Source organism: Ovis canadensis, chromosome 9 (assembly GCF_042477335.2).
Source record: "Ovis canadensis isolate MfBH-ARS-UI-01 breed Bighorn chromosome 9, ARS-UI_OviCan_v2, whole genome shotgun sequence".
In the NCBI taxonomy this organism is placed as follows: domain Eukaryota; kingdom Metazoa; phylum Chordata; class Mammalia; order Artiodactyla; family Bovidae; genus Ovis; species Ovis canadensis.
Genome location: NC_091253.1, coordinates 81,838,860 through 81,862,528, shown reverse-complemented (window position 1 = coordinate 81,862,528; position 23,669 = coordinate 81,838,860). Strand labels below are relative to the sequence as shown.

Genomic DNA, 23,669 nt, shown 5'->3' with positions numbered 1-23,669 from the left:
TCTTTTGTTTTTCCTCCTTCCTCTGAGCTTCTGGGGTTCTGAAGCAATATCATGTTGGCAAAAAATAACTTCAAAGAATTGCTTGTCAGTTCTGGAACCCCTCTCCCTCCCTACTTCCCCCATTATTCAAGTATTCTCTGAGCAATAGCATCTTAGCGCCCTCTTTCCCAGGTCTTCTGTAACCAAGGAAACTCTAAAGCTGGAATGCCCTGAGTCAGGGAATATCTGATGTAAGGCATGTTGGAGAGTATGACGCATGCTAAGTTGCTTCAGTAGTGTCCAGCTCTGCGACCGCATAGACTGCAGCCCGCCAGGCTCCTCTGATCACGGGATTCTCCAGGCAAGGATACTAAAGTGGGTTGCCATTTCCTTCTCCAGGGGTTGGAGAGTTTAGAAATTTCCTAATTCCTACACAGGCACAGTAATGGACGGCAAGGCCCCTGACTACCTGTGACACTGACAAATGCATATTAATAATATTAATAGGAAGTCATCTGTGCTTCCAGCAGACTTTCCTAAGTGTCTGCTTTGTGAATACCAAAGGAGATCCAAGACATTACTTCAATAGCAATAATCACCAGTGTCTTTCATTGCCTCAGATGGGAGCATTTATAAACATTTATAAACATTTCACTGGCATCAGTGAAAGGAAACAAAATCATGTCACCCACTGCGTTTCTGAACATTGTCTTGCCTATAGAAGATAATGCTTGGTAGCTGAAAATCTCACACACACACACACACACACACACACACACACACGCTATTTATTTACTCCACAAACAATGGTAGCTATTTTTATATAACACTGAGGCTACATTATACTTGTTATCCATAGTTGTATCAGAATTCAAGCGAATCTTAATTACAGATGAACCCATGGTTCTAAAATGAACATTTCTCATTACTAAAAGTAATATAGCAGTTATATTCTAGATATTTCAACAGACATTATGCTTTTTGGTTTGTGCTTTCAGTTGTTCATTCAATTTTAACCAAAAAAAATGATTGTTCTTTTTTTTAGGAGCCTCATTGTGCAATTTTAGTTAACATTGATCAAAAACTTTAACTAGATGTTACATAAAGGTGACTAGTTTCAATGTGCATTGCTTAGTTATTCTAATCTACCAATTTATGAGAGCTCTTAATGGAAAGCACTCTTAATGGTAAAGACTCGAACAGAAATCATACCTCAGGTAGTTGCTCTATTACGATATGAATGGATCATTCGTTTCGGAAAACATCTACATCTGGGCCCAGAGTCATCATAGAAAATTCACCCTTGACCATGAAGACCTTCCTGGTTCATAATAACAGGCATCTCTTTATTTGGATCATGACAGTCCCTTCCATAGATATTTTTAATATGCCATTTGATAAGAGCTAGTTGGAGATTAGCAAGGTTATAAGGTATTTATTTGGATTCTTACCTTTTTGTAGCTCCATTTCACACATAACAATGAATAAGCTTAGGCTCATAGAAAACTATTTTCTTGATTTTCAGGCTCTGAAAACTCATCTGGAGTGGTCTCATAGTAGCAATATTTCTTGGCATGGGGTCATTACTCTACTCCATTTGTCCGATTTGACCTTTGAATTAGTTGAAAAGAACCAAAAACCAGCCTTTTAATTTAAAGGTGAAGAAAATGAGACTGAACAAATGGGTGGATTTTCCATATTCAAGACAGCTATGTAAGAATCCAATTCTCTTGAATTTGCCATGATAACCAAAAGTAAACAGAACACTTCCCAACCTGGGTTCCTTTGCTAGGGCAAAAGACTCCTCTTCACAATATCAGTCTCATACATTCTTCATGAGAACTCAAATTCCACCTCTTTCCCTAAGGCTTCCCAACTACTCTATGTGTGATAATTTTCTATTCCCCCAAACTCCTGTAACAAGTGATATTGGTATGATTCACCTTGAAATATGAATTATCTTAATGATTGCCTGTGTGTGTGTGTACAGTGGTTCCCCCCCCCTCCACTTATCTGAGAGGGATACTTTGTAAGACCCCCAGTGGATCCCTGAAACCATGGGTAATACTGAACACTATTTATACTATGTTTTCTCCTATACATCAGTTTAGTTCAGTTCAGTCGCTCAGTCGTGTCCGACTCTTTGCGACTCCATCAATCACAGCACACCAGGCCTCCCTGCCCATCACCAGCTCCCGGAGTTCACTGAAACTCATCTCCATTGAGTCGGTGATGCCAGCCAGCCATCTCATCCTCTCTCTTCCCCTTCTCCTCCTGCCCCCAATCCCTCACAGCATCAGGGTCTTTTCCAATGAATCAACTCTTCACATGAGGTGACCAAAGTATTGGAGTCTCAGCTTTAGCATCATTCCTGCCAAAGAACACCCAGGGCTGATCTCCTTCAGAATGGACTGGTTGGATCTCCTTGCAATCCAAGGGACTCTCGAGAATCTTCTCCAACACCGCAGTTCAAAAGCATCAATTCTTCGGTGCTCAGCTTTCTTCACAGTCTAACTCTCACGTTCATACATGACCACAGGAAAAACCATAGCCTTGACTGGACGGACCTTTGTTGGCAAAGTAGTGTCTCTGCTTTTTAATATGTTATCTAGGTTGGTTATAACTTTCCTTCCAAGGAGTAAGTGTCTTTTAATTTCATGGCTGCAATCACCATCTGCAGTGATTTTGGAGCCCCAAAAAATAAAGTCTGACACTGTTTCCACTGTTTCCCCATCTATTTCCCATGAAGTGATGGGAGCACATGTGCCATGATCTTTGTTTTCTGAACATTGAGCTTTAAGCCAACTTTTTCACTCTCCACTTTCACTTTCACCAAGAGGCTTTTTAGTTCCTCCTCACTTTCTGCCATAGGGTGGTGTCATCTGCATATCTGAGGTGACTGATATTTCTCCTGGCAATCTTGATTCCAGCCTGTGCTTCTTCCAGCCTAGCGTTTCTCCTGATGTACTCTGCATAGAAGTTAAATAAGCAGGGTGACAATATACAGCCTTGATGTACTCCTTTTCCTATTTGGAACCAGTCTGTTGTTCCATGTCCAGTTCTAACTGTTGCTTCCTGACCTGCATATAGGTTTCTCAAGAGGCAGGTCAGGTGGTCTGGTATTCCCATCTCTCTCAGAATTTTCCACAGTTTATTGTGATCCACACAGTCAAAGGCTTTGGCATAGTCAATAAAGCAGAAATAGATGTTTTTCTGGAACTCTCTTCCTTTTCCCATGACCCAGCAGATGTTGGCAATTTCCTCTGCCTTTTTCTAAAAGCAGCTTGAGCATCTGGAAGTTCACGGTTCACATATTGCTGAAGCCTGGCTTGGAGAATTTTGAGCATTACTTTACAAGAGTGTGAGATGAGTGCAATTGTGCAGTAGTTTGAGCATTCTTTGGCATTGCCTTTCTTTGGGGTTGGAATGAAAACTGACCTTTTCCAGTCCTGTGGCCACTGCTGAGTTTTCCAAATTTGCTGGCATATTGAGGGCAGCACTTTCACAGTATCATCTTTCAGGATTTGAAATAGCTCAACTGGAATTTCATCACCTCCACTAGCTTTGTTCGTAGTGATGCTTTCTAACGCCCACTTGACTTCGCATTCCAAGATGTCTGGCTCTAGGTGAGTGATCACACCATCGTGATTATCTGGGTTGTAAAGCTCTTTTTTGTACAGTTCTTCTGTGTATTCTTGCCACCTCTTCTTAATATCTTCTGCTTCTGTTAGGTTTATACCGTTTCTGTCCTTTATCAAGCCCATCTTTGCTCCTATACATACACATTATGATACAGTTTAATTTATAAATTAGGCCTAGTGAGAGAATATCCAAATTGTCAGCATCACAACTCCTGCACTTTAGGCCATTATTAAGTAAAATAAGGATGATTTGGACACAAGCACTGTGATACCACAACCGTCAATCTGATAACCAAGACAGCTACTAAGCATGCAGGCAGTGTATACATTGAGGATATGCTGGACGAAGGGATGATTCACATCGAGGACAGGAAGGAACAGGACAGCACGTCGGAAAGGCGAACCATTTAAATTTATGAATTATTTCTGGAATTTTCTATTTAGTATTTTTGGACCATGGTTGACCGCAGATAACTGAAAAGGAAACCCTTGGATTAAGAAGAGACTGCTATGTTCACGACCCAACTCAGTAATGAGCTCTTAGAGGCAAGAAATTCAACTTTATTCATTACTGTCTTGACAGGGAGGCCTGGCGTGCTGCGATTCATGGGGTCGCAAAGAGTCGGACACAACTGAGCGACTGAACTGAACTGAACTATAATTGAAGTACACATGATACACTACATATGAATTTAATTTCTAATTTCTACATATAAATTAAACGTTATCATAGTATGTATGTCTAGGAGAAAACATAGTGTAAATAGTGTTCCGCACTACCCACGGTTTCAGAGTAAAATGATGGGTGCTTTTCTGCATGAAGGAAATCAGCCATGAATTCTTTTCAGTCACCATGACCCTGTCTACTTTCTTCCCTTACTTATTGGTAGAGGCAAGGGGAGGATGCCTCCTCTGTGTTCCTGACCAATGGCAGGGTTAACGACATTCCCTTCATTTCACATATATGTATTATTTTTTAATTTATTTCTTTTTAATTGAAGGATAATCGCTTTACCATGTTCTTTGGTTTCTGCCATATATCAACATGAATTAGCCATAGGTATACAAATGTCCCCTCCCTCTGGACACCTCCCGCCCTTTCCCACCCCTCTAGGTTGTTGTAGAGCCCCAGTCTGAGTTCCCCAGGTCATACAGCAAATTTCCACTGGCTATCTATTTTACAAAAGGTATTGTACAAGCTTCCATATTCCTCTCTCCATTCGTCTCCCCCTCCCCCTCCTCCCCCTCTGCCCATGTCCTGAAGTCTCTTCTCTATCTCAGCAAATCCATTGCTGCCCTGAAAATATGTTCATCAGTACCGTCTTTCTAGATTCCATGTATGTAATTTCACATATATGTATTGTTTGCCTACATGTGCTAGACATTCTGATAGGCTTTAAGGAGGTGATCGTGAACAAAACAGAAAGAGCTTATTTTCTGCTGCTCCTGAGGGTGAAACAATGATTGAGGGAGATAGAGGACAGTATATATCAAAGCAAGTGTATGTGATTTTTACTTTATGGTACATATTTGTTGTTGTTTAGTCACTAAGTCCTGTCCAACCTTTTGCTACCCCATGGACTGTAGCCTGCCAGGCTCCTCTGTCCATGGGATTTCCCAGGACAGAATATTGCAGTGGGTTGCCATTTCCATCTCTAGAGGATCTTCCTGACCCAGGGATTAAATCCACATCTCCTATTTGACAGAGATCTTCTTTACCACTGAGCCACCTTGGTACATAGACTGACTTTTAATTTATTAAGACAAGCAACTGGGACTTCTTTAGGGGTAAAGATTATAAGCAGATGTAGTTGAGAAAGACACAAATCCACTTTTGCAAGGTCTTAGCACATTTCAGATCAAATTTCCAAAGTAGGCAGTAGACTCCAATTAAAAACAGAAATGAGAAATGGGATGTACCATTCTTGCCTGAATCACACAGGCTTGAGCCCCTTCTCTGGGTTACATTTTATATGTGTATACAATTACAGTCCTCGGAACAACCCTATGAAGTAGGAGCTATGACCCCATTTTACAGAAAAGTGAAGTGAGTCTCAGAGAGGATAAACTATTATCCAAAGTAACATAGCTTAAAAATGACCAGACTGTAACAGAACACACAAGAGCTTGGCACCTTGACAGCCTTTTAAATTGGACTAAACTGGTTCGTGTTGTCTCTGTGTCACCTGCCCCTGTATCACAGGCTTTTTTTAAAGGTGATGTGTCTTTGAGAGTTGGACATTCCTGTCACAAGTACTCACTAGCCCCTCAGTGTATAAATCTAGTGTGATCTAAGGCTGAAGAATCCCCCATGGTGGAACTGGAGAGGAGAAATCTGCCACACTCTTTTGTAAAGACAGACTGAGCGCTTTGAGGGAACAGTCCATGTAATCTTTTACCCTCTGGGCTCCACGTTGCCTTGACCATAATATGTGCTCCATGAATGGAGGTTAAGTAAGTGGCTGAATAAATCAATGACAAGAATTAACTCTTACTTGCCAGCTTATGTTTTGTGCTACCAAATGTGACCAAGTAAAGCTGGCCTATAAATTATAAATTCAGGAATAGAAGGCAGGTAGGCTGTGCTCTGGAAGGGTGTGTTTTTTTCCCCATATTTCTAAATTACTGCTCTTTTTATAAGCTATAGAGAAACCAAGGAAAATTCCATGATGCTTCAAGAATGTAGGGTGGACATTTTCACTTCTGCACTGCTAATAGCTATTTGGACTCAAGATAACTTGACCCATTGGTCGTATAAAAATATCTATTTCTCTGAATTCCCTTATAAGCCTTGGAGTACGACTTCCTCTCTAAATAACATATTTAACTCAGAAAAGTACAAGGCAATGTAAGTCAGGAAACTACAAATTTTAACAGTATGAACATTTTATAAAATGTTACAGGGAGTTTGATAGAATAACAGTGGTATCAAAAACATGATTTGTTTTTTTTAGTCCCCAACAATAGAGTGGAAATTCAATGTTAGTTTAAGGACTAAAGAAAATAAATGCAATGAAATTGTCAGATATAGTATAGGAAAAGCATTTGAGAAACCCTTTGAACAAAAATGTAAGTAGTGGACTCTTTTAAGTGGTATGCGTGTGCTAGGTCACTTCAGTTGTGTCTGACTCTTTGCGACCCTCTGGACTGTAGCCTGCTAGACTCTTTTGTCCGTGGGGATTCTCCAGGCAAGAATACTAGAGTGGATTGCCATGCCCTCCTCCAAGGGATCTTCCCGTCCCCTTGATGGAATCCACAACTCTCATATCTCCTGCACTGGTAGGTGGGTTCTTTACCACTAGAGCCACCTAGGAAGCCCTTTAGTGATGCTTCCTTTTATCAAACTATGTGTACTATTTATATTAACACATAGCCCTTTGAAAGTCCCTTTGAAAATCAATTTTACTGCCATACATGTTCTTGACCTACTAAGAATATGTGTTCTGATAATATTAAGTCCAAAATTATGCAAGGTCTTAAGCTGAAATATTTAACTTTCCATACTTTGGTAAAAAATTTTAATACTGTGTTTAGTATGATAGCACACTGAATTTTTTTAAATGAAGATTTTGGTAACATGGGGTGCACAGAGTTAACACAAATCCATCTCTCCAATAAAGACAGCCACCAAGGGTCCTGATCAGGAGGGGTCATAGCTCACCCCACTATCTATCCTCTCAAACCTTCATTTTGGTGTCACCTATATCATGTTAAACTGGCATAACTCCTTGTGAGTGGGCAGAGTGCCAGCATAACAGATGGCTCTGAGCTGGGTATGCCAAGGGACCAGGATGTGCATCAAGTCTAACTATTAGAAGTAGAGTTTCTGTCCAGGAGTTTTGTTCATATCAATATTTTTGCACATTTATAGTTTTTATTTTTAAAATTAATGCCCCAGTCTGTGTTACGCACCCATATGCACACATAGGCAACCTCACAATTGTTTTAGGATTTTAAAAATTAAACACTTAACCAAATTTTAAATGTAAACAAATCCAGACTCAATAGCACAGGGCTGATAACATGTGATAGAATATTTAACCTGAGGTCAGTGTTTCCAATCTAGCTACATTGATAAAATTTAGAAAATATTTATGGATAATATGTGTCACATTCATTTATTTATTGAACCAAAATTTTTTAAAATTCCTAGTCAGATTTCTCTAAGTAAATGTGAATTATATGAAATATATATATTTGAAGAAAATAGATACCAGAGCAAAAAGTTAAAATATCACAGCAGTCACAATGACTTTATTTCTCCTTTTTCATAGCTTCACTTACTCTGTCCAGCTTAACAAACTCAATCTGTGATCTAAAAGGCAAAAAAAAAAAATAAAATCCCAACAATTTAGTATTTTGTGGCATTATAAATATGTGTAAATCCCAAGAGTTTTGATGTTCACAGCCAATACCTGTTTTCTGGATTCTTAGCATACAGAATATCAGTAAGTACAAATTTATACCAAAAATGTAGCAGACAATAGAGGTCTGAAAGCTAAATAGGGCCAATCTTCTTTGGGAATAACAGTCTGAAATCAGTGATATAAATCACTCCCCAAAAAGCAACCAGGGCCAACAGCAAACAAAACGTGCTTGCTAGGGCCAATGCCTTCTAGGACAATATCTCAAGCAGGTGATGTTTTGCAATCTGCCCAAGTTGAAGCTTCCAGAGTAAAGTCTTTGCCATTCCAGGTAAAATAATTAAAAGAAGAGAGCAAACATTTTTTGAAGCACCTATTCCCTATTCATCCCAGTAGTGTGTCCTTCATATAAAGTGACTTCATATAACAATTACAGCCATCGTCTGAGAGTAGACAGATAATCCCCACTTTCCAGATGGGGAAATTGTGTTTCAGAGGATTAATTAAATTGCCCAAGGTCACACAGATGCTAAATATTCAGAACTGGTTTCCTCACCCAGATTTTTCTGATTTTAAAAATGTCAGTTCTTTGCACTAATATCATGATGATCACCTCTGATGACCTAGCAAATGGAGCCAAACCAATAAGCAAACTTGGTGGTTTATTATGGGTCTGGGAGTTGTGTTGGTCTTCTTATCTAAAAGAAGGGAATCTCAAATATCATGGTCCTAAGATTACAGCCAACCTTCCAGCAGCCAGTTACCATTAAGAGAAGCTTCTCTTTAATGCATAAACTGTATTGACCAGGAACTAAAGAAGAGGTAACTAATTACCTTCAGAGTCTGAAAATGTGAGGATACAACTACTTGAGTAGGGTATTCTGTTGACCAAATTTTCATCCTGGTGTCTTCTTTTGAGTCCATTTAAGATTAATTGGTGAATATCCATGACTCCCTTTGATCTTCTAGAACTATAAGTGTGAGACGCTTGGAACGGATAGAAGTATTGCTTTCTGCTATAGGAGCCAAACTTTTAAAATTGGTGTGTTCATTGGTGATAAAGGTAGACCACGTTGAAAACTATTTATCTTGAGGAAAATATGGATTTTTGTGAAAATCTTTAAAGAATTAGGAAATACTATATATATTTTTCATTAGAAATATAAATATAGCTATAATATATAAATATATATTCACTAGAAAATAATCAAAATCAAATTATAACAAGAGTTAATTTTAAAAAACAATGTTTTGCTAAATCTACTCAGGATTTTCACAAATACTTTCCTAATTATAAGAGTAATAGATATTACTCACCTATAATCCTTTAATTATTACTTTTTTCAATAATTCATTGAACCAATGTCGTTTTCTAACTCAGTGTTTTCTGTTCGGAAAAAAAAAAAAAAAACTCGTGGTCTTCCATGGATTCAGAGAATGTTGTAATAAGTTAATGGTGCTCAAGAATGTGAGAGGGGCTAACTGTTTCATTCTTTTGACTCTATTATATTTCCCTTGCAAAATGAAATGTGTTTTTTATGATTTTTTTATCCTTTTAGTTTCATGGTACATGGCTATACTTGATGTGATTTCGGGGTGATTTTATACAACTTTGTAAATGACTTAAGTGTTATAATGCACTGAAATACACTGTAAGGTGTTTTAAAATCTGTCATTTCCATTTAGAAGACAACATGCCAAATATTCAATAAGCATGTAGAAAGAAGTAGACTTCAGAACCCCTAGTGTGCAGAGAAGCTTGATTGACCTGTCTCTACCTCTCTTCGTTTCCTTCAGGCAAAATGGACTCTAGCTTTCAGAATTTATAAAGGCCTTTGATTTTGAACAGTTAGTACTAAGTTCTGTGTTTCAGTTAAGAGCAAAATTTTTACCGATTTGGGGAGCAACTAAGTGGTCGGTATACAGTATGTCACTTACATCCCTTCTGAACACAGTTGATGTAATGGTTACAGGCTTTTTTGTTTTATTTTAACATAGACCATCCCTTCTAGGTCCCTGAATCATTGAACATGGACTTTGCTATAAAAATTATAATACCTGTTACTTGAGGGGTCTATATTTTTCTTAGGACTTTTACAGTTAACCTGCTGTGATTTCAAACTTACTAAAATAGCACCAATGCTGTTTACTCTAGTACATAAAATAAGTTGTTTAGAATTCATATAGCTTTTCATATTTTTTTTCAGATCATTCCAGCTACTGTCAATTTCCCCTAATAAAGCTAATCTTCAGTTCTGCATTTAGCCACAGTATGCCAGTACGATTCACATTTTGATTCACCGTAAAATTCTAACTTTTCATATTATTTCATCCCAGAGTTCAAGTTGCTTTACTTAATAGATTGTCCTTTGATCTCATGGAGACAATTGCATTTTACTTCTCTAATGAAGCCTGTGTTATTATAGCCAAGTGAATGTTGCACCAAATGGTAGAAGAAATCCCGAAGGGGAGCAAGCTTTTCTCCACAGAGGTTGGAAAAAGCAGTATAATTCATTTTTGAGAGTTAGCTGGCAGTTTGTCCCCAAATCCCTACTTCATGCCATTATCACATTTTGCATTCTGAGCTATTTTGTAGTGGTGTGATGTATTCTCAAGGTTCTCTGAGTTATTTCTAACAACTCACCAGTTAAATAAGTTCGTGTGGCCTTTATTCAGCAGGCAGAATTTATAGTAGGAGCAAAAAGCATGCAGAGTGGCCTCTTGTTTCTGATGCTTTTGGCACAAATTTTGGTCCTCTTATTTACACTTTAATAATTTGAAACTGGCATTTCTGGAAATTAATTTTCAAGGGGCCTTGTGCAATTTATTTAACAATGAGTTAAGACTTCGCCAAAATCTCAGTAGTTGAACTAAATGTGAAAGAAGTCGGTAGTTTAAAATTATATTCTATTCTGTGTATTGTATTTATCTTTTAGGCATTTATCATCACAGTTTTATTGAGTTTGAGTAAAAGAAGGGATTGAAGATGAAGTGTAGAACATGGGGAAGGAAAGAGAAAGCCTAATCCATTCATAGAAACTGAGAAGATCTGATCTGTAGCTATAACCAGCACTGATTTATGAACAGTTCTATTTTTTGTTAACCATTAATGTCAGAACTCAAGGCTTTATAATCTCTCAGTCATCTGTGTTCCCTCCCCAAATTCTACTTGTACATACAATTAAATGTTATCTACTGAGATCCTCTTGATTCCTCACAATCAAAAGTGATAGCCAGGATGATGCTTTACTGCTAGGATGTCATGATAAAATAGCCTGAGTTCCCTCCTATAGTCAATGGAGAGCCATTCAAAGTTTTTAATTGAGGGTGGGAACAGGATCAAGTTTGTGTACTAGCCATGCGTTCTTGTAAAAGTGTGGAGGACAGATTGGAAAAGTACAAGACAGGACGTAGGGGGATTAACCATTGTGAGAGAGATTTGATGGGGTCTGAACTGGGTGAGCATCACTGGAGAAGGAAAAGAGGAAAAACATTTTAAAAAGAGGAAAAACATTCTGCACCTTGGATGCAGAATCAGCAGGATTTAATGATTGATTGACTATGAAGAGTGAGGGCAACAAGAAATCTAATGATTTCAGGATTTTGAGAAGATAATCAGACTTACTCAAGAAAATCTATTTCTAGGGCCTATAAATCTGATCAGGAGATGAGCATCAGGCCTTTATAGATTGGCAATATTGTCAGCCATCTTCTCAGACCAAATTCCTGGTTCATTGTTAAATGTGAGGCTGAAATCAGCTATTGTGGCAACAGCTCAGATACTGGCCTTAAAGAGCTTAGAAATAATGGATTTTCTTGATGGGTGATAGTTTAGAAAATAATCAAGCAATTATGAAATGATCAATAGTAAAAATACTAATAAAAGTAATTCATATCAGAGAAGCCTGTTTCACCACAAATGAAATTTGGCCTCTGTTGTTACAGCAGAGCAGCTATTTACAGGGATTTGAATAACCAGACGCGGATACAATGATCACGAACATAACGCATATCTGTGGTTTTAAAGCTGTGGGGATTGGAGGGGGGCAATCTGGAAAACAAACAGGTATAAAGATTTCAAGCGATATACAATGTACTTCTCCTTCTGTTTACAAAGCATGATTTGATTTTATATACCATCCTGTATAGTGACTTTAAAATTATTAAATGAGAATTGTAACCAGCAATGCATGCAAAATATTCGTTCATTGTTGTAAACTACAAAAATATTGCTTTTATGCAAAGAGAATGCCATTGTAGAATTTTAAAAGGCATAGAAATAAAAGGCTCAGGATTGGAACGATTTAAACAAATTCACTAGAATATAGTAGATGATTAAAATACAATCTATAATTACATTACACTGGTATCAGGTAAGGATAAAAGCCTATAAATACACTGGGGTCAGGGTAAGCATAAAAAATGAAACAGTTATTTGAATAATCTGAGATCAAGTTGCAGTAATTAAAAACGAATGTATTATTCAAATGAAGGAATTAGGTTACAACACTCCTCGTATGAAAATATTATTGTGACAGACTGAAATAAGTTGGAAATTATTTTGATTAAAAAATGGGTAAAGGAATGTAATAACTTTCACCAGGGAAAAATAGACAATCAGGAAATATCAAAAAAAATTTTTTGGCTGACAGATGAGAGACTAAGACAGGCTAGCTGTTCAAGTGCTTTTTAATACCTTAAACTTCCAACAGTTAAGCTTCTGTTGCTATTTTATTAAAAGATTTAATTTCTCAAATCATTCAAAGTCTCCAGTTTCTTTCCAAAACTTTTCCAAAATCCCTTTCTCTCTACTTTTATGAAAGCAATATTTTTTGCAGTTTACAACAATGAAAATATTTTGCATGCATTTCTGGCTACAGTTTTTATTTAGCAATTTTAATGTCATTATATAGGATGTTATATAAAATCAAATTGGTAAGAAGTCTTCTCCTCTTAGTCTCTCTCTCTATATTTGTATATATACACATATTTTTGTTTATACTTGTATAAATGTTTTTTTCCTGCAAAAATGTACCGAGGCCTGGGGAAGAGAGCAGGGCTGTTACTGATTACTTTAACATTTCTGATAGGATGTTATTTTGAGGGAAGTATGACCATTTTTATTTAACCTAGAGAAAGCATCACCAGTTAAATATGCAATTGCATGTCATTTATTGAGGAAAAACATACCTTAATGAGAGAACACACGCACACATATCTGTTTCCTCCTGCCTAAAGGTGACAGTCATTTGCATTGTATGCAAGGATTTGTACATTCATCTTCCATTATTATTTGCAGAAACTACACAGTTAAATCTTATGTGTATTATCCAAAAAAAAAATTAAATAAAATCATCTCCTAGATCTAACAACATCCATACCATCAGCTCCTGGGACAGTAGAAACACCTATTCAAAGCAGAATGGATTTTTAGTGATTTATGAAAAGATGTGTCTCAAAAGAAGGTGATAAAAAGTTTTTCTTAGATAGTCTTGCAATTACATAGGAAGTTTATTTACTAAAGTTAGAGAATATATTTTAATAACATATTTAATATAAATTGTTTCCCCAAATTGCATACAATTAGCTTATTTTTGAAAACTACTAGAGCAATAAGATGCTACAAATACCTATTAATCTCTTATTCCTTATTCATGGATAATTGGAACTGCTGTTCTCCACTGTTTTAAACCTGCAAATGTATAAATATGACTAGAACCACAGAAGCATCTGTAATTCACTACCTCTTTCCCTCACTTACAATATTATTAGTCACTTATAAGATGTAGAATTTGAAAGATTAATGCTATATCCACACTACGGGCATTTGAATTACACCCTCATCGTCAAGAGCACCTCCCAAAACCTAAGAGTCCTTCCCTAAGGTTGACCAGGAGAGTTGTTCTGTGTTTGTCAAACTGATGACTTGATTGTGTTTAACTAATTGAGGGGCTGCATAACAAAGAGCTCTAGAGTGAGCCAGCTCAGGGTTCAGTTCTATAATTTAGAATTTCCATAAATGTGAAATATTCAAATCTTTAAACCTTTCTCTCAGTAAATAAAATGACTCCACTAACCTCTATAAGTTATTTGGAGAGAAAAAAAAAGTGAGGTATCAGAGTACATAGTAAGGGTTTAACAGTTACTAACTGAGTGACTGAACAACAATGCCTAAAGTCATGCTGCTGCTGCTAAGTCGCTTCAGTCATGTCCGACTCTGTGCGACCCGGTAGACGGCAGCCCACCAGGCTCCCCCGTCCCTGGGATTCTCCAGGCAGGAACACTGGAGTGGGTTGCCATTTTCTTCTCCAATGCATGAAAGTGAAAAGTGAAAGTAAAGTCGCTCAGTTGGCCCGACTCAGCGGCCCCACGGACTGCAGCCCACCAGGCTCCTGCATCCCTGGGATTTTCCAGGCAAGAGTACTGGAGTGGGCTACATGTAAATCCTACAGCAGTTCTATAGTGGGAGACAAGTTACTCTCATGGCTATATGACCTCTAACATGCCCCCTAACTCGTTGGAGCTCTGTTTCTTCATCTCTAACAGGAAGTCTAGAAGGCCTCATGTTTCCTACCAGACATAAACATTTACAATCTTGTGCGTGACATTCAATGGACTAAGACCAATATATGCTAGAGTCTTATTTAATATTTTGTTTTGGAAAGTGAAAGTGTTAGTCGCTCAGTTCAATTCAGTCGCTCAGTTGTGTCTGACTCTGCAACCCCATGGACTGCAGCATGCCAGGCCTCCCTGTCCATCACCAACTCCTGGAGTTTTCTCAGTCTCATGTCCATTGAGTCAGTGATGCCATCCAACTATCTCATCCTCTGTCATCCCCTTCTCTTCCTACCTTCAATCTTTCTCAGCATCAGGGTCTTTTCAAATGAGTCAGTTCTTTGCATCAGATGGCCAAAGTATTGCAGTTTCAGCTTCAGCATCAGTCCTTCCAATGAATATTCAGGACTGATCTCCTTTAGAATGGACTGTTTGGATCTCCTTGCAGTCCAAGGGACTCTCAAGAGTCTTCTCTCACACCACACTTCAAAAGCATCAATTCTTCTGTGCTCAGCTTTCTTTATAGTCCAACTCTCACATCCATACATGACCACTGGAAAAACCATAGCTAGATGGACCTCTGTTGGCAAAGTAATGTCTCTGCTTTGTAATATGCCATCTAGGTTGGTCATAATTTTTCTTCCAAGGAGTAAGCGTCTTTTAATTTCATGGCTGCAATCACCATCTGCAGTGATTTTGGAGCCCCCCAAAATAAAGTCTGACACTGTTTCCACAGTGTCCCCATCTATTTGCCATGAAGTGATGGGACTGGATGCCATGATCTTAGTTTTCTGAATGTTGAGTTTTAAGCCAACTTTTTCACTCTCCTCTTTCACTTTCATCAAGAAGCTCTTTAGTTCTTCTTCACTTTCTGCCATAAGGGTGGTATCATCTACATATCTGAGGTTATTGATATTTCTCCCCCAATCTTGATTCCAGCTTGTGCTTCGTCCAGCCCAGTGTTTCTCATGATGTACTCTGCATAGAAGTTAAATAAGCAGGGTGACAATATACAGCCTTGATGTATACCTTTCCCAATTTGGAACCAGTCTGTTGTTCCATGTCCAGTTCTAACTGTTGCTTCCTGATCTGCATACAGATTTCTCAAGAGGAAGGTCAGGTTAGTTGCTCAGCTGTGTCCAACTCTTTGCAACTGCTTGGACTATATATAGCCCCTGTGTATGGAATTCTCCAGGCAAGAATACTGGAGTGGGTTGCCATTCTTTTCTCCAGAGGATCTTCCCTACCCAATGATCGAAGCCATATCTCCCACATTGCAGGCAGATTCTTTACTGTCTGAGTCTGGGGCTTCCCAGGTGGCACTATGGTAAAGAACCCACCTGCCAAGGAGATGTGGGTTCAGTCACTGGGTGGGGAAGATCCCCTGGAGAAGGAAATGGCAACCCACTTCAGTATTCTCACCTGGAGAATTCCATGGACAGAGGAACCTGATGGGCCACAGTCCATGGGTTTCCCAAAGAGTGGTATTGGAAAGACGATGGGGAAAAACCCAGGTTTCTTTCTCTAAAGATCATTTGTCATCTATTGGGCTTTTCATGCTTTTGGTGGATTTTTATATTGTTTTCCTTTACAGTCTCTGAAAAACAAATTCAGCCACAAAGGAAACATGGTCATTTATGAAGTACATATTACTTTGTTAAAAATAAAAAAAGTAGGCCCTTGGCCTTCCTGCTGAGCTAGGTTTAGCTACTCATGCCGGCAACTCAAGATAAAAATCAGGGTCTATCATGAGTTTGTTTCAGCCACCCTTTTCCTTTGATTCATTCTCTAATCACCCACCACTCCCCCTCCAGATCTCTTTTTGGTTTCAGTGACCACTTCCTGGCCCAAATGGAACTTCCCACTATGGGATACTTCAGAGATTCAGATAAATGTTCTTCTCTAGAGTAAGAATTCTTTTTCTTCTCTTTTTGTCTTCCCTCTCCTCTCCTCTTTCTTTGGGAGGTCAGGGGACGGCGGTTCCATATTTCTGATGCTGCTATCATTTTCCGTATGTCAGGCCTTTGTTGGTTCTCAAAGACTAAAATCTAAAAATGAGTCTTCATCTTGAGCATTTTTATACTGTATTTCCTTTGCCTGTCTTTCCCTCTTATCACTGCTTATAAAACATTACTACCATTTGTCCTTAGCCTGACCCTACCTCTGTTGAAATCCTTTCAAAGTCTTAATTATATCCTGTCTTGACGTTTTCAGTTCCTTCTTTAGCAATCTTCCACTCCCTAAAATTTTGGCTCTACTGAATGCTTCAACTAGATTATTCTGTTGGACCCTTTGTGTACAGAAAAAAAATGTCATAACTTCAACAATTTATCTCCTTCTTTTACTTTCATCTTAATAGAGATATAAAGAAAGATAACTTAATCTGCTGTGCCTTCCTTGCTTATGTTAAGAAAAATTTATTGGGGGGGGCGGGGGGAAAGGTTGCTTCTTTTTTTTTTTTCCTCTCAAAATTCCGCCTTCATTTTCTGTTTATATTTCAATTTTTATCAGGCTTTAGGTAGACTAGATAGAAGGTTGGTCTTTTAACTACCCTTGATCTAGTAAATTTAGAGCTGAAAGAGTGATTCATGAAAATATTGCAAAGAATTACATCAGGGATTTGCAGAATTCTAACAGATTTACTTCGATCATCTTCTAGGCACCAGGATCAGGGATTCCCTCCCAAGGGCCCTATAGCAGTTTCTTCATGCTATTAACTGCAACACAATTCTGTGTAGGACGGCGAGAGAGATGAGCCATGCAGACTGCTATACTACCCATACAGAAGGTCTTCAAACTTACAAATGCTTACAAAAACAAACAGGAGGAAAAAGAAGATATTGGATCTGATCTCAAGGAACGTAGCTGGACACCAACCAGAGCCATGTGACTTTCTGCTCAAAAATTTATGTCCAACTCCTATTAAAATAGCACCTCGTTTCCAAGGATCTTTCTGTTCTTATAAGTAAAACTGAGATCACACACTTAATGTTTAAGAAATGTTAAACAATGAGCTGTAGTTTCAGTTAGGCTCTCCAATTCATAGCTAGACCATAGAGGATACTTTATTACCTCAAGTTAACCTTAGTTAACTTTTCCATTTTCCAACATAGTATCTGAATAATATCTTGGCTACTCTAAACCATTAAATCACAAAGCCCATATAGAAATTCAAGACCAAATGCAGTAGTAAAGCAATCAAAATAACATTAAAAACTAAATAAACCCACTCAGATGATAAAGAAGGTGTGGCTCAGAGACGTGGGTGCTGTGGTGAATTTAAGCAAATAGCACTCAGCTCAGAAAGTCAGAAAGCAAAGACCCATCTCCATACCCTTCATCTCGGAGCCCATTTTCAGATCACTCTTGGACTCCCTCCTTTGCTTACTCCTGGCCTCTGGGTAATATAAATGATTAAGAGTGAAATGTGTTTTTCACCTGGGCATTGGTGTATATGTACCCAGTCACTCAGCTATGTCTGACTCTTTGCGACCTAGGGAATGTAGCCTGCCAGACTCCTCTGTCCATGGAATTCTCTAGACAAGAATACTGGGGTGGGTTGACATTTCCTACTCCAAGGGGTCTTCCCGACTGAGGGCTCACACCCATAGCTCTTATGTCTCCTGCACTGGCAAGTGGATTCTTTACCACTGTGCCACCTGTGAAGCCCAGACACTGATAAAGCGAAATACATAGATAGATGTAACAGCTTGGATGTCATTCAAGTCCATTTTTCTGATGAACTTCTTAATGAACTGTACTCTTGAGTATGATATTCTGACACTCTTCCCTGCACTAAACCACACCCTGATGTCAGTGCCCAATGTGTGTGCAGTGCTGAGGATAGCCTCCAAGAAAAGTGTCCCCCCCACTGACTCCTCCTTGTTTTTTTCTTTACTTGATTGAGGCTCATACCTAAAGGTAATCGATAAAATGTGATATAAAACATGAGTTCAGTTCAGTCGCTCTGATGTGTCAACTTTTGCAACTGCATGGACTGAAGCACACCAGGCCTCCCTGTCCATCACCAACTCCCTGAGCTTGCTCAAACTCATGTCCATCGAGTCGGTGATGCCATCCAACCATCTCATCCTCTGTCGTCCCCTTCTCCTGCATGAGTGTATTTTACCACATCCTGTCACAACAGAGTCCAACCAAGAAGGATCAGTGAAACAATGAGAATCAAGACTTTTTTCCCCTTTATTCTTAAAGGCAGTGATAACAGTACATTTTTCTATCTCCAGATGACACTAGTCTAAGGATTTTGCACCCATTTGGGGATAAAGACAATGTATTTTATTATTAACTTTGCTGAAAACAATTGATAGCACTCTTAAACATAGCATTGACCCTTTTCTGCAAATTAATGCACAATAAAATTTATCATTCCAAGCTGCACAATGAAAATGGAACAGAAGGCCATACAGTCTTAGAGAAATCATTTGGCTCTGGTTTTATCATCACACAAGCAAAAATTTGCGATTTTGCAGTTCATTCCCCTACGATCACCCACTCATCTGCAACAGCCTTGGCAGGAGGCCACCCTGCCTTCCATGCTGCCCTTCCTAACTCGACTGTCAAGGGCTGACCTTGAAAGATGGATTTTCAAAGCCCTGGGCAAAGCCACAACTCCTTTTCTGTTTGTGGAGTTGCAGTGATGTGCAGCCCCATTTCTTCCTTTGAAATTATTCGATATGCTATTATATTGACTGAGCACTTGTTTTTAATTTCTGAATTTTCTTAATGATAATATAATTTGTAAGAAATGCTAAACGTTCTTCGATGGCAATAAGATTATACAGAAGCTTCTTGCTGTTGTCATTGTTTAGTCACTCAGTTGTGTCCAATTCTTTGCAACCCCATGGGCTGTATGTAGCCTTCCAGGCTCCTCTGTCCATGGGTTTTCCCAGGCAAGAATACTGGAGTGGGTTGCCCTTTCCTTCTCCAGGGGATCTTCCTGACGCAGGAATTGAACCCATGTCTCCTGCATTGCAGGTGGATTCTTTACCACTGAGCCACCCGGAAAGCCCCTATGTGGTAGCTAGATTGTACAAATTCTAAAAACACATGCTTTAAGCAGGTCTTACAGATGATGGTAGGATGCAATATGATGTTTATTAGGCAGCCCCACTGAGGATTTCAAACCCACTCTTCACTCAGTTTAGTGGGATTTTGCCTAGGAATTAAACAGTTGAAAAAGTCTTTAGAGTTTAAGCCTTGGTGTAAAGCAGCTCTTTAATTGGGACTCTGATCTAAGATTTCCACTTAATAATGACAAGGATTGAGAGTGTCATGTGACCATGGGTATTTTTGCCATGTGGAAGGCTAAGTTAAAATCAAGTAAAGAAAAGCCCTCAATGAGAAAAAGATAGCAAGATGTAGGAAAAGGTGAGTGTAGAAGGAATTTATGAAGACACTCAGGTAAAATTCCTTACACTCTTTGTCACTAGAGGAAACAAAATACTGTTAGTTATTACTGCTAGTAATGGCTATTACTGCTAGTAATGGTAACTTAAGAATTGAGGCTTTAAAGTTCAGAGCAAGGTTTTCTCCCAGTTGGAGGAGGAGAAGGCACGCAAGAGGAAAGGAGAAGAAAAACAGAAGGACATGATTTCAGACAGACCTTCTACAGGGTGTATTTAGTTTCCTGGGGACTTTCAGGTGGCACTAGTGGTAAAGAATCTGCCCACCAGGGCAGGCAGTACAGGCTCGATCCCCGGGTCGGGGAGATCCCCTAGAGAAGGATATGGCAACCCACTCCAATACTTTTGCCTAGAAAATTTCGTGGACATAGGAGCCTGGCAGGCTACAGTCCATGGGGTCACAAAGAGTTGTACATGACTTAGCATGTATGCAATTTAGTTTCACACATATAATCACCTTTATCACTCAAAGCTGGTTTTTTTTTTTCTTTCTTAGCACAAACACATAATTCCCCACAACATTCAAGGAAATACATGTGTCTCCCTAATTATTAATATTCAAAGAGTTATATTATAGAAGGTCTTTAAAACATCCATGACTGCAGATTATAAACTTATTCAATAATAAGTGCTTTGTTTAAGAAAGTGAGGTGCTAAAAGAGCATGGTAATGACAGTTGTCTTCTTTTAAACAGAACATTCATTTGATCAGTTCACATTATACTTATTCTTCAGGAACACGAGTTCTTTTCCCGTTTCGTGGGGGAAACTTAAAATTTTGTGTTTTCTTATCTTGACACAAGCTCATGAGTTGAATTCAGTGCCATTTAGATGGGCATCAGACAGTATATAAATTATCACAGAGTTGTTTAGTCAATTAACAGAAATCTTTGGGGATTATAAAGCTTGGTGTAGCAACTTCACATTTAGCATAAAATAGAATTAAATAAAACCCATATTTTCTTCAGTTGGGCTCTTAGAATGCACCGAGCGCCATCTGCTGGTAAAACTATTTTCTTACCAAAACTGAGTGCAAATGGAGACCAGGTCCACATACCTCAAAATAGAGATTTGTGAAGAAAATCAATGAGTATCCATGCAGTATAAATAATCCCCATTTCACATAAAAGCATCATATTGTAATCAGTTATATAATAATTTAAAAATTTTCCTTAGGATAAAGATTCAGCAACACTTCAAATAAGCTGAGTTTCCATATTTTAGAAGAGACCATCATGAACATTTTAGGCCTAGAAGTAATAACTATAAAGGTTTTCTAGTTTCACTTAAATCATGATATGAACATATCCAATTAGTCCAAAAAATCAACAAATTTTAAAACAAATCAAACACTATAGCACCATTTCTTTCTGTGTATATGGAAGCAGTTAATGAACATAAAAGTTTAATCTTAGTCATCTTTATCATTGAATTAGAAGTTGAATTTTTTAATAGTGTTTTTGTTCATTTTGTAAAACACTATGTGCATGCGTGCTAAGTTGCTTCAGTTGTTTCCGACTCTGTGCAACCCTGTGGACTCCAGCCTGCCAGACTCCTCTGTCCATGGGATTCTCTAGGCAAGAATACTGAACTGAGTTGCCATGCCCTCCTCCTTGTAAGTTAACATAAACACCTTCCCTCTTACTCTGCTGCTGCTGCTGCTAAGTCACTTCAGTCGTGTCTGACTCTGTGTGACCCCATAGATGGCAGCCCACCAGGCTCCCCTGTCCCTGGGATTCTCCAGGCAAGAACACTGAAGTGGGTTGCCATTTCCTTCTCCAATGCATGAAAAGTGAAAGTGAAGTCGCTCAGTCCTGTCCGACTCTTAGCGACCCCATGGACTGCAGCCCACCAGGCTCCTCCATCCATGGGATTTTCCAGGCAAGAGTACTGGAGTGGGGTGCCATCGCCTTCTCCGTTCCTCTTACTCTATATAATACTTATTAATTTTAAAAGTTCTATGTCCAGAGAATCTCAGTATCTTGATAAACATCTCAAAAGTAGGATAAGAAGGAAATATAGTACTTCTAGAAGGAATTCTACTTCACAATGTCTTTGAAGATTTTTGTGTTATTTAAAATACATGTTGAATTTTTGTTCTGATACTTGATGTCTCTGAAATTCAAAGAAACATAGTAGACACGCACTTTTGCCGGCATTTCAGGCCCTCCATAACCCATGCAGAAAATTAGATTCACTGTTTGCCATAAACCTTGTCTCCTGACTATATAGCTCCTAACCCAGCTATATGAGTAGCCGTTTCCATTGTTCCTATGAAAGCAATTATTAGTTCTGTTACATTTAACAGTAGATTGTAAAGAAAAATAATTACAGAAAATCTCTTAGAAAAATGAAATAAAAATATAAACATTATTTTAAATTATGTTATAATAAAAAAAAACCTGCCATGAATTGTTATCCCCAGAATTTGAACCTTAATAACAAGAGTTGTTCACTGCACATAATAATAAATAGCTTATCAGTAGATTTATTGAGTTCTTAATGAGAAATAACATGTTCTCTGTAAAGGAATATTTTTTTGAAAAGGAACATCCTCTGGACAACAAAAAAGATGAAAAAGTGTAGTGTGTGTGTGTAATTTAAAAATAGCAACATGAAGACAGCTTGTGTATATTTCTCTATTTTTAATAAATTATATATTCTTAAGAGAAAATTAGAATAAACATACTTAAAAGTTAATAAACTTTGAACAAGCATGGAATGATTTTGTCTGTTCAGAGAGAGGTTTCCAGAAAAACACAATGCAAAAGGAATTTAACCCCTTTTCCTAGTTTCTTCCTTCTGTGGATGCATCTGGTCAGCACCTGAGGGATAGGATTTCTTCTGAAAACAAGGAGGGGCTTTGTTTTTGTTTTAAACTTTTATTTTGTATTATAGAATAGCTGATTAACAATCAACGTTGTGATAGTTTCAGGTGAACAGCAATTAGGGAGTTGGGGATGGACCTGTACACACTTTCGTATTTCAAATGGATAACCTACTGTATAGCACTTGGAACTCTGCTCAATGTTATGTGGCAGCCTGGATGGGAGGGGAGTTTGGGGGAGAATGGATGCATGAAGATGTATGGCTGAGAACAAGGAGTTTTTGACCATTCAGACCCACTGTATTGAAAACCATCTTCTGGGAGGAGACTTTGGGCGAAGCCTCCCTGAGCGCTTGCGGTCCTAGAACAGGGAAGCCCTCCATCCGTGATATAGACAGAGGGTTGCAAATGCAGGGCCTCTGCCAGCCCCTTGACTCTTCTGCCCCTTCGTCTACCTGGCCTTGCAGCCCCACAACACCCTTTCCGAGGAGTCTATACTTTTAAACTGACTCCCTGGAGAAGTTTAATGAGCCTGTTAGAATTAAAAAAAAAAAAAAAGGCAAAACAAAGCAGTATAATGGAAATGGACAAGCTGAAAAAGGAATAGAGAGGTTCGTTCCCAGCCTGGTGCTGGGGGCTTTCATCAAGAAACTGCGATGGACATTGCACAGAGCTTTGGAAGGAGGAAAGAAAGAAATTAAAAACAGCTTCCCGTGATGAACTTGTATAATTTATTCCTCTGCAAAGCAGTAGGCACAATGTTTCATTTTCTTTCCCCTCTGCTTTTTTTTTTTTCTCCTCCACCTAATTTCTGAGCATTCCCAGGCTAGGCAAGAATGAAAATTAAGCCTCCCCAACACAGGAGTCGTAATGAAAGTGCG

General features: G+C 38.5%; 1 protein-coding gene across 1 annotated transcript in view; it reads left to right on the top strand.

Moving 5' to 3' along the window:
- The window catches only part of ZFPM2 (zinc finger protein, FOG family member 2), a 522,659-nt gene that overhangs the window by 472,257 nt on the left and 26,733 nt on the right, over nt 1-23,669 (top strand). The window lies entirely within an intron of this gene.